Consider the following 9,713-nt stretch of genomic DNA (forward strand, 5'->3'; position numbering starts at 1 on the left):
GTTTCTGCTTGGAGAAAAAGAACGGACAAAGTAAACGCACGAGTTTCTATCTCATTTCTATTTTCATTGTGACTCATATATACATATTTTGAACTTATCCAACTTAAATGAAATAATTACTTCAATTGGTAACAAGTAATTGAGTTAATTTTCTTTCAACCTAATTCATTACATCTACCCAACTCAATATTTTTTTACAACTCAAATTTACATATTTATCTAACTAAATGTCATTTTACTTCAATTCAATAATCTTTTTTCCATCTCAATTTATTGCACTTCTTGAACTCTCATGTCTAAGTTTGAGCCTGCAGATAAACCGGTACTCATTTTTATAACCATAAAATGAAACAAAAAGGATTCACAACATGAAACATAACATCATTTACCATTTCTGGGACTTTAACCTTACACCTCACAGTAGTAGGGGTGCTAAATAAACTCATCCTCTCACTCATGGTGCTGAGAGAATTAAACATAACAGGATAAAATAACTAGACACACATTTGGTCAAATACCCACACTTAAACCCAAATCCGTCCAGACAGGCAAAGGGAATAGTATCCCAGAATCCCTTGCGGTGCCGATCTAACAGCAGCACCAAAGTTACACCTACTTAATTGAATTAATTTGAATGACATTAAAATAAATGTCTGATAACTATGTGTTATTTTTAAGCTGACTTAGCTAAAAAAAATGATTTATCTTAACTGAAGCAAATAATTAAGTAAGATCAATGTAAAAAAGTTTATCTTTCCAACATCCAAACGTGGTCTTATCACCCTCTCACGGTGGAAAAAGTATTATCTGAACTTCTTCATCCACTAAATCATCTTCAAATGGACACGCCATGCTGCTTCACCTCTCTGTAAACAAACCAACCTTCAACTAAACCTGCTCCAGACCAGGTTATGTTCAGAGCATGAGTTGCTATGGCAACTTGACCTACACTGAAACATACATCCATTTCTGGAACCGGAAGCTGAGGTTATCCGCTTCCTTAGCCTCAAACTTACCGTGGGAGCTAGCATAACCTGCTTTCTGGAATACCCCCCTGGGGTGCCCAAATCCAGGCCTCGTGGGCCGGTGTCCTACACGTTTTCCAACCAACCTGTTATTGAAGCTCCTCATTGGCTAAACACACCTGATCCAGGTAATCAGCTGCAGATAAGGCAGGATTTCTGGAAAACTAGCAGGCCCTCAAGGCCGGGATTTGGACAACCCAGATGTAAACAAAGATGTTGGGATGTCAGCAGTAGCTTACTTCCATGCCAGCTGTCCCGCCCACAACTCAGGTAAATTTCTGAAGACCTCCTGCTGCTCTGCAGAATCTACGTCTTAGAAAACAACATGTTTTCAGATTTTGCCTAAGAACTGCACAATCATAATTACTATAAAATAACCCAAAGTGGGATGTCCACTCGTGGACCCCAGATCTGAAGATGTTAAATCCATCCCTGCTGCCGGAGAAGCAGCTGCAAACAAGTTCAACCATTTATATTCACAGAAAATGGACTTTTCGCTTGAAAACTAGAAGTTGTTTTTTGTAAAATGATGGCACTTCAGCCAGTCCCCCTGGTTGCCATGGTAAAGATCCCTCCTTCTGTTGCCTCCAGTCGCCTCTGAAGTTTTGTGTTTGAGTGCAGCCAATCAAGCACCGCAGGAGGTCTCATTGACGTCTTTCTCCCCGTGTTTTTGAAGTTTAAATAGCCAAAGGGTCTTCTATGCCAACAATTTCAAAATCCTAGGTTGCAGTGTTCAGGGAAAATGATCTGCACCTTCCCTTTACTGAGAAACTGCAGGGAACGGACATCAATATGAAACCATGAAAATAGTCTCAAAGAAGTACGTCTGTTTCATCCACTACAGCCGTTTGCATACAAATGTTTAGCTTCATTTCAAACACTTGGAATTCATTCAAATGGATATTAAAGTAACGTCAAAATACTTCCAACACCAAGTCTAGCCATCAGACAAGAACTGGTTTTCAGTCTGAATCTGATAAGTAAAGGGTTGTTTTTTATTCATTTGTCCCCTATTAAAAAGTACACAAAGACTCACTGTTTATCCACATGCTACACAATACCTCAGTGCATAAGTAGAGCATTTAAAATCATTAGATCTGTTTTCTATTCATCCTCAATTTCAAAATAATTAAAAAACTATCAGGTGACAAATGTTGAGGTAGAACCCTCTTAGGAGTAAACAGAAAAACACAGATTAAGAAATGTTCAATTTAAAATTAAAGAGCAGCTTCAGACTGTAGATTCTGCTGACCTGTTGTCAATTAGTTGTTTGGAGCTTAAAAGAAAGGATTTGTAATTTTTTCTATGGTTTAATGTGTGCTAAACATTTCTAATTTAAGGATTATGTTTAATAAGACACATTTTAACGACAGCATATTATAAGTAAAGAACTTGCTGAGGAGAATAAAGTTCTCAGAGTTAAAGTGAAGCTAAGCGTTGGTTTCCTCAAGGAAGCACCATTATGTTGCTGAGCTTCTCTGGAAATGTAGAGCTAGATTTTCAGTCAGTTCAGTTCCTTGCAGATAAAATACCAGCATTTCAAAATAATGGTGTTATGCCAAATATTTGGCAAAAACTAGGAAAGGGATGATACTTTTCAAGGACCCTAACCTTGTTTTTTCTATGGGTTAAACCTTCACTTTTTGCAACAACCTTCAAAAAACATTTAAATTTGTTTGGCTGTAGCACATCAGGAGTCAGAGTAGAGAGTGGTGAGCTCAGTGAAGGCAACCCGAGGATTCCTGCAGAATGATGGGGTCTGGACATTTCAATGGTCATTATGAGACACACGTGAAGAGACAGTTTGAGGCTGAGGAGGGGGAAGGGGCGCTGGTGACACCATGCAGGGACTGAAGAACCTGTTAGGACAAAGGGAGGAACAAATGACCTTTCAGACCCCCGCTCCACACCAACATTTTTAAGATTTGGCCAATCAAAATCTCTCAAACAGATCGATCACAGATGAAAACAAAACTGCCACAAGCCTTTTGTCCATGAGACAAACATCCACATTCAGCTGGTGCAGGAGCAGTGATGCGCTGTGACAAGCAAGGACATGAATAGGGCTACAACTGCAGCCGTCTCCTCCGTTCCCGATTAGGAGCTTCTGCTTCTACTGGACTCCGAAGACATGAGGTTACATTTCTGTGTGTACACTAATCAGTTTCTCACAGCTTTTATGGAGTTTGATTAATTACTATCGTGCTCAGACATGTTTCAACATGCTTTGGTCTTCACCCGCTGTTCCATCATACACTCCACTTATTAAGAAGCCAAAGCAGCTTCATCTTTCAGAGACAAAAGGAATTCAAAATCATTTACAGAAGCAGGAAGAGAAAGAAATGTAGAACATGCACACACACACACACAGACACAAAGCATACACAAATGCATGGAAATTAAAGGAAATGTTGATGTCAATATTTGCATTCAACAACCCTTAGGTTTAAAAAGAAAATGGCCCACTTTTTGATATATAAAGACCATTTTAAAAAATAATTCCGGTGCCACAGAAGCTGAGACAGATGTTGGGGTAAACTGGATACACAGCAGAAGCTGTGATCACTTGAAGGCAGATGTTCTCATGAATAAATAACTAGATTATTGAGTGTGAAATGTTGCAAAATAATGTTAAAAAAACCTCAAAAAAGAAAAGAAAGTGTAAGTAATGTAATGTAACGACTTAATTCCACCCTCAATTACAATGCAAAGAAAAATCTATATATTTCTGAGTTCTAGCAACTTCTGTTCCAACGCAGTCTTTAAATTATTGTTGTTATGGTCAGTAGATTTCTTCATTTTTGTGTTTTAAACATTTGATGCCATTTATTTTCTTTTTACAGAGGCTCACTGCAAAGAAAACTGTTAATAAGAAAAATATAATAACTTCAGTGTCATTCATTTGCCCTTGGTTTGATTTTTCTTCAACGGTCAGCGTTTGTTCTCCAAAAGACGTTATAGGTTTCTGGACTCACATATGTAAGGGTTAATGGCCGACCAAGTGTGCATTATCAGAACTTAACGCACGCCATGGAAGCCTGAGCGGATAAACCCGCTTGCAACGTGGTCACTTACAAATGAAATAAATGTTGCACCAGTTTTTAGTCCTTTATTCTTGTTATTTTTACGGTTTGAATCACCTTTTTCACAAAAAGCCGACTGTTTGTTACGTGACAACGTGCATGAAAGGTGAGAGTCCATTTCTTAAACTCAATACAGAACCGTAATCGCCCAGACAGTTCTTGTAGAAACAAAACCTCCGCCAAGTTTTCCATCAACATTTTTAAGAAAAAGCATCTAAATGTGGGAGTCACAGCTGTAAACCAAGGCAGAAGCAGGATAAGAAACTGAACAGGAGACACTAAAGAGCCACTCCAATGGAATTGGTTTTTGAACATCTAGTGGCATTTTTCTGATGGTGGTGGACATTTACAAAGATTCGATTCTGGTTTTATTTATTTTTTTATTCAAATTGTTGTAAATCAGGCAACGTAGGCTGGGAAAGGCGGGCAGGGTTGCTCTGCACCAACAATTGTCCCCCTCAACTCAGAGGTGAATTCCTACCGAACTCCTGTCGCTCTGCAGGAATATGTCCTAGAAAATCTTTTTTTTATTTTGCCTAAAACTGACATAATCATAATTAAAAGAGCACTGCAGACACTATAGGTCAGAAGATGATCACAGTGGAACTTTGAGGCAACGAGACATATTTTTCTTTTCATTGTTGTATTGCTCTGCGTGGGAAACAAATCTGATCAAACGTTTCTGTTAGTAAATATCTGAATACTATTAATAAGCTAAAGAGTCATTTTCTATCTTCACAGGAGCTCAAAAGAAGGTAATGGAAGAGAACTGCAGGCACAAAGATGGGGAAGGCAGGGTGGATGATTACCGGTAAGTCATTAATCGTTGGGCTTTATTGGATCAGGAGTGTCAGGGGCACCTGCGATCAATCAATCCTTATGTAATCTGCTCAGGGAAATCTTGTAAAGCATCAGTCATTACATCATGCCTTTGTATGACTCCACAAACCAAAACAATGTCAGAATAAACTCTAGAATTCAGTTGCTCTTTTCTTCCACAAGAGCATTAAAGGAAGTAGGTCAAGAAATGTCAAACCCCAGTTCTCCTGCTTGTATCAGCACACAGTCTAGCTGCTCTCCAGTGTTTCTATGACTTTTTTTTTGGTAAATTCCCTGTTGTTCCCACCACCCTTCCTGTGACCGAGACCTGCCTTGGTAGATCAATGGACCAGCAGGAGGTTGGGACTTTAATTGAGCTGTCCTGAAGGGCAGAGGATGTTTTAATGAGCCCCGGTCCTGTTTTCATCCTGACCTTTGAGCTTCTTCCCTACAGGTGTCCATCCTCTCAACTTAAAACGAATGTATGGGCTTGTCGAGCGACCCCACAGGTCTTTATCTCACCCAGATTCTCTTGACATTTTCAGCCAAATATCTGTAAGGGGATTTTTTTTTTGCATCCGTTTGACACATCTGTTTAGCACTTTCTGTGTCGTCGTCTAGCAAGTAATGGATCTTTTTAATTAGGTTCTTAAGTCAGAAGGGAGAAGAAAAATGGAGGACAGGGGCCCTTAAGGAGACAGAAAACCTGAACCACTGAAAATGCAGCAAGTTTCTACTGAAGATCATGCTGGCTGACACATTCATAATTGTAAAAATGACTGAAGTACACTCAGAAAAAGACCAATAACAAAGGAAGACGCTTTGATCCCATTGAAAGGCTTCTTCACCATTGTGCTATCTTTTGGGGTCCAGATGACCCCACTCTCAAGTGGGGTCAAAGAGTGGGTTAAAGAGGCATTAAGGCCAAACTCAAGAAGAGCTAAATGATAAACTCTTTTCCTCACCGCTAAATACTCAAAAAGAAATGTTGTTTTCACCATGGAACTTTTAGTGCTTTTCTTTGAATGAACCCAGCAACACGACAACGCTCAGTGGCCTCTAGCATGTGTGGAAACCCCACAACCCTTAAAATCTCAAAATAAATGCAAACAGAATTAAAGCTGCGAGCAGAGTTGTATAGACCGCAGGCGCTACCCGCCAGCCCCGCCCACCTTTGACCCGAACTTACTTGCTATGACCCACATATGAAAACCCGCCGACCCCCCCCCCCCCCCCCCATTCCATCCCTGTCAGGCTGGTCAGAGCTGCATGTTATTGTTCGTTTGTTTTTAATGGCGGCTTTTCTGTTGGCGTTGTCTCCATAGCAACCATTTTACTTTTGGTCACGTGAGGATCCTGAGCAGATCTAAGGAAGTTTCAGAAGAATCTGCAGAAGCAAGCTTTTGGATTTCCTTAGTCACAGAGGTTATTTGGTAACCACGCCCACACTCCTAATATGTTCATATCCTATCATTTTTTTCAGCCACGTTCCATGCTTTACATTTTCACAATATCCCGTAAAAAATAAAAATAAAAATGCAAGTAAGAGGAGAACGCCACTTTTGCGAGCTCATCGTGAGCACGGCATTCAAAATCTACAACTTGTAATTGCAAAGAGTGGAAAGAGATTTCAATCATAAATAAATATATATTTAAATATAATATATTATATAAATATATTAGAACACAACAGTAAATATTTGTTGTACTGCTCTTTGATATTACCATATCTCACTTACTGTATAGACATTTGTGGGAATAATTCTAAGAGTTCACTTCATCCTCTCTTTTTACTTCAAAAACCAGCCGTCAGAATTGTACATAAAGCCGGAAATATTGATCATACAAACAATTTATTTAATCAATCTAGACTTTTAAAACTGTTTGACCTTGTGGATTTTTACACCAACAACTTGTATACAGAGTCAGTGTGAAATTGTTACCATTCAATATCCAGAAACAGTTTTTAGAAAATGAAGAAGAAACAAACTGAGGAAATGTAGGAACTTCAAGATCAAACTGATAAGAACCACAAAGAAAAGTTTCTGTGTGTCGGTGTGTGGCACTAAACTTTGGAACGGGTTCAGTAATGAGCTCAGACAATGTTCAAATATCCAAATATTTAAGAAAATGTAGAAAGAAACTCTGATTTCAGGATATGAAGATAAGAGGAGTTAAGGATCAACAGGTGTTTGAATGATTCCAAATTATTTCCAAAAATGTGTAAACTTGATTGTGTTGAAAGAATCAAAGCTCTTTTAATTACAACCAATGAGTATTACATTGTAATGTGCAATAATGATTAGTGAAATGTTTAAATTACAATCAATAAACTATTGATTTTCTTTACTTGATCTGCAATGTGTAGCAATGATTACCGTTTTATTGTGATCATGTGTTCTAATAATCAATGATTATTACATAATGGATACTGTTACTGTTTACTGAAATCATGAAAGAAAGAATCTGTTGGATCAGAACCAGATTACAAAAACTGTAAAACTATAAAATAAATTAACTGAGCAGGGGTGGGATTATATAAATTCGCTTCTTTCTGCTCCTTTTCAAGCAATAAATCAACGTTAATGATCACTGTATTTCATTTAGCAAATGTGATTTAAGTGACTTTTTTGTTTTGTTTTATTTTCTGTCTTTTTAAACTATGCATTTCAACATTTCTGTAATGAGTTTGATAAATATGGGTAAATTATTTATTCCTTCGACTACAATGCTTGAAATAAATCAATGAATCAAATCAAAATCCCCCCCCCCCCCAATCCCCAATGAAGTCAGGAAATGCTGGATGAAAAGTCCTGTGGAATATTATTATTTAATTCCTATGAAATTTATGTCAACAAAACTCCAGGGGGGTGAAAAATAACTCGAACAAAAAAAAAATTATAATTAAAAAAAAAAAGTTTCCTTTTCCCAAATAAAGGGAAAACGGGAAAATTTCCAAATTTCTCATTTTGTCACATAATGCCAGCCATAGGTCCTGTGGCCATCCCATAATGATTTCAAAACTTCCTTTGGATATCCCTGACATGTTTTTTGATTTCGTCAGAGGATATGTACTTTTTTTTGGGGGGGGGGGCTCCATTAGCGATTTCCCACCCATTTCTTTTTTTTTTTTCCCCATTTTTGTCTGCAATTATGTCATCGTTTTTTTTTTTGTTGTTGTTTTTTTTGGGGGCTCCCTTCAGACAGACAGTGACCTTCACTGTTACAAAGAACATTTCAGAAATAGTCCTTCTCACCGTTCGGCATCGCGCTCAAGCACAGTCACTCACCCCCCAGGTAACAGACACTTACATTTGGTCATAACGATCAGGAACCTCCGGATGGAGAACCTGAAACGCAGGCCGAGGCTGAAAGGGTTCAAAAATGACCTTAAAGATGAGCTCAGGGAGCAACAAAAGAGTGACAAAGCTGCCACTCAGGTTAATGACCTAAATACAAACAGCTGAGGATCTTTAGGACCTAGAACCAGGAGTGACTGGCAGGAGAACACAAACCTGAGAGCAGAACATGAGAGGAACCAAACCCACAGACATCATCCTCACACATCTCAAAGTTAAACCTGGACTTCTTTTAGACTGTTTGAGTTGTGCAACGTTGCACTTTTTCTTCATATTTATCGTTGTTTTTTTGACAAATGAAAATGTTCCTGTTTTTCATCTCCCCCATTTTCCTGAGTTTGGTCAGAGTGGTTCTTTCATTGTTTTCGGGTGGCAGCGGGGGTCCGTCTTCCTGACTGGTTCCTTTTGTTGATTTCTCCTTATTAGGAGAGATGGTGCTTGTAAAAGATTCCACTTAGCTATAGACCAATTCAGTTTTCTTAGCTTTCCAGCCATAATATAAAATTCCCAGATATACAATTCAATCTCCAAGTAGGTTATACCTTAAAACATTGTAGTTTGGTCACACGCTTCTCTCCTGCTTATTTTCTTACAGCCTGACTGCAGTTTCTGCTTTTGTCGTGACGTACAGGAAATTCATTTTAGTTCCTCGGGACTGAAACAGAATGGCGGCGCAGCTCAGAACCCAGGTTTTCAGCGGCCTGCAGCGTCTAATCTCATTGGCTGTGTGCCACATGGGGGGGGGGGGGGCTGGGGGGGGGGTTTGCTTCAGAGGAGGGATAATCCCTAAACTCACCTTCCTCATTCATGCTCTGACACACCAGGTGTCACAGAGACAAGTCCCCAAAACAAAGAGAAGGAGCTTCGTAACAGCTCCTGCAGCGGCTGCTAAAACTGAATAAAGTTTCTCATGAAAAGACCTTTGTCTATATTTGGACACAGATGCAGACAGCAGCATCGTGTAACCCTTGTGCTATCCTAGGCTCTTTAACGATGGGAGTTGGGTCATCTAGACCCACTAGACAGTGCTCTGAACCTTTTTTCTTCAATGATTTGTGATCTTCACTGGTGTCCATGGATTACATGAAATCTTTCCACCTTTATCCACCTTTGTCGTGGTAGGGAGAACACCTCAATGGAAGGGGGGGGTCATCTAAGATAGCACAAGGGTTAAGGGAAGAAAACCGTTTCCATTCATAGCAGAACCAGAGGGAAAAGATTCACACACACAAAAAAACAAACATTTGTGTTGTTCACAAGCTTTCCATGTGTGGTTTCAGCAGAAATGTTGAGCTGCACATTTTTCCTTTTTGTCAAAAAAACCCCAAGATGTTCAGGAAAAATTCTGATTGGCTGTTCTGGTTTTTTATCGTTTTTGTAGTTTTTCTTACAGCAAAAACTGTAGAAAAATCATCTTTGGGGACTCC

Source organism: Oryzias latipes, chromosome 21, assembly GCF_053564925.1.
Source record: "Oryzias latipes strain Hd-rR chromosome 21, Olatipes_Hd-rR_3.1".
Lineage (NCBI taxonomy): Eukaryota > Metazoa > Chordata > Actinopteri > Beloniformes > Adrianichthyidae > Oryzias > Oryzias latipes.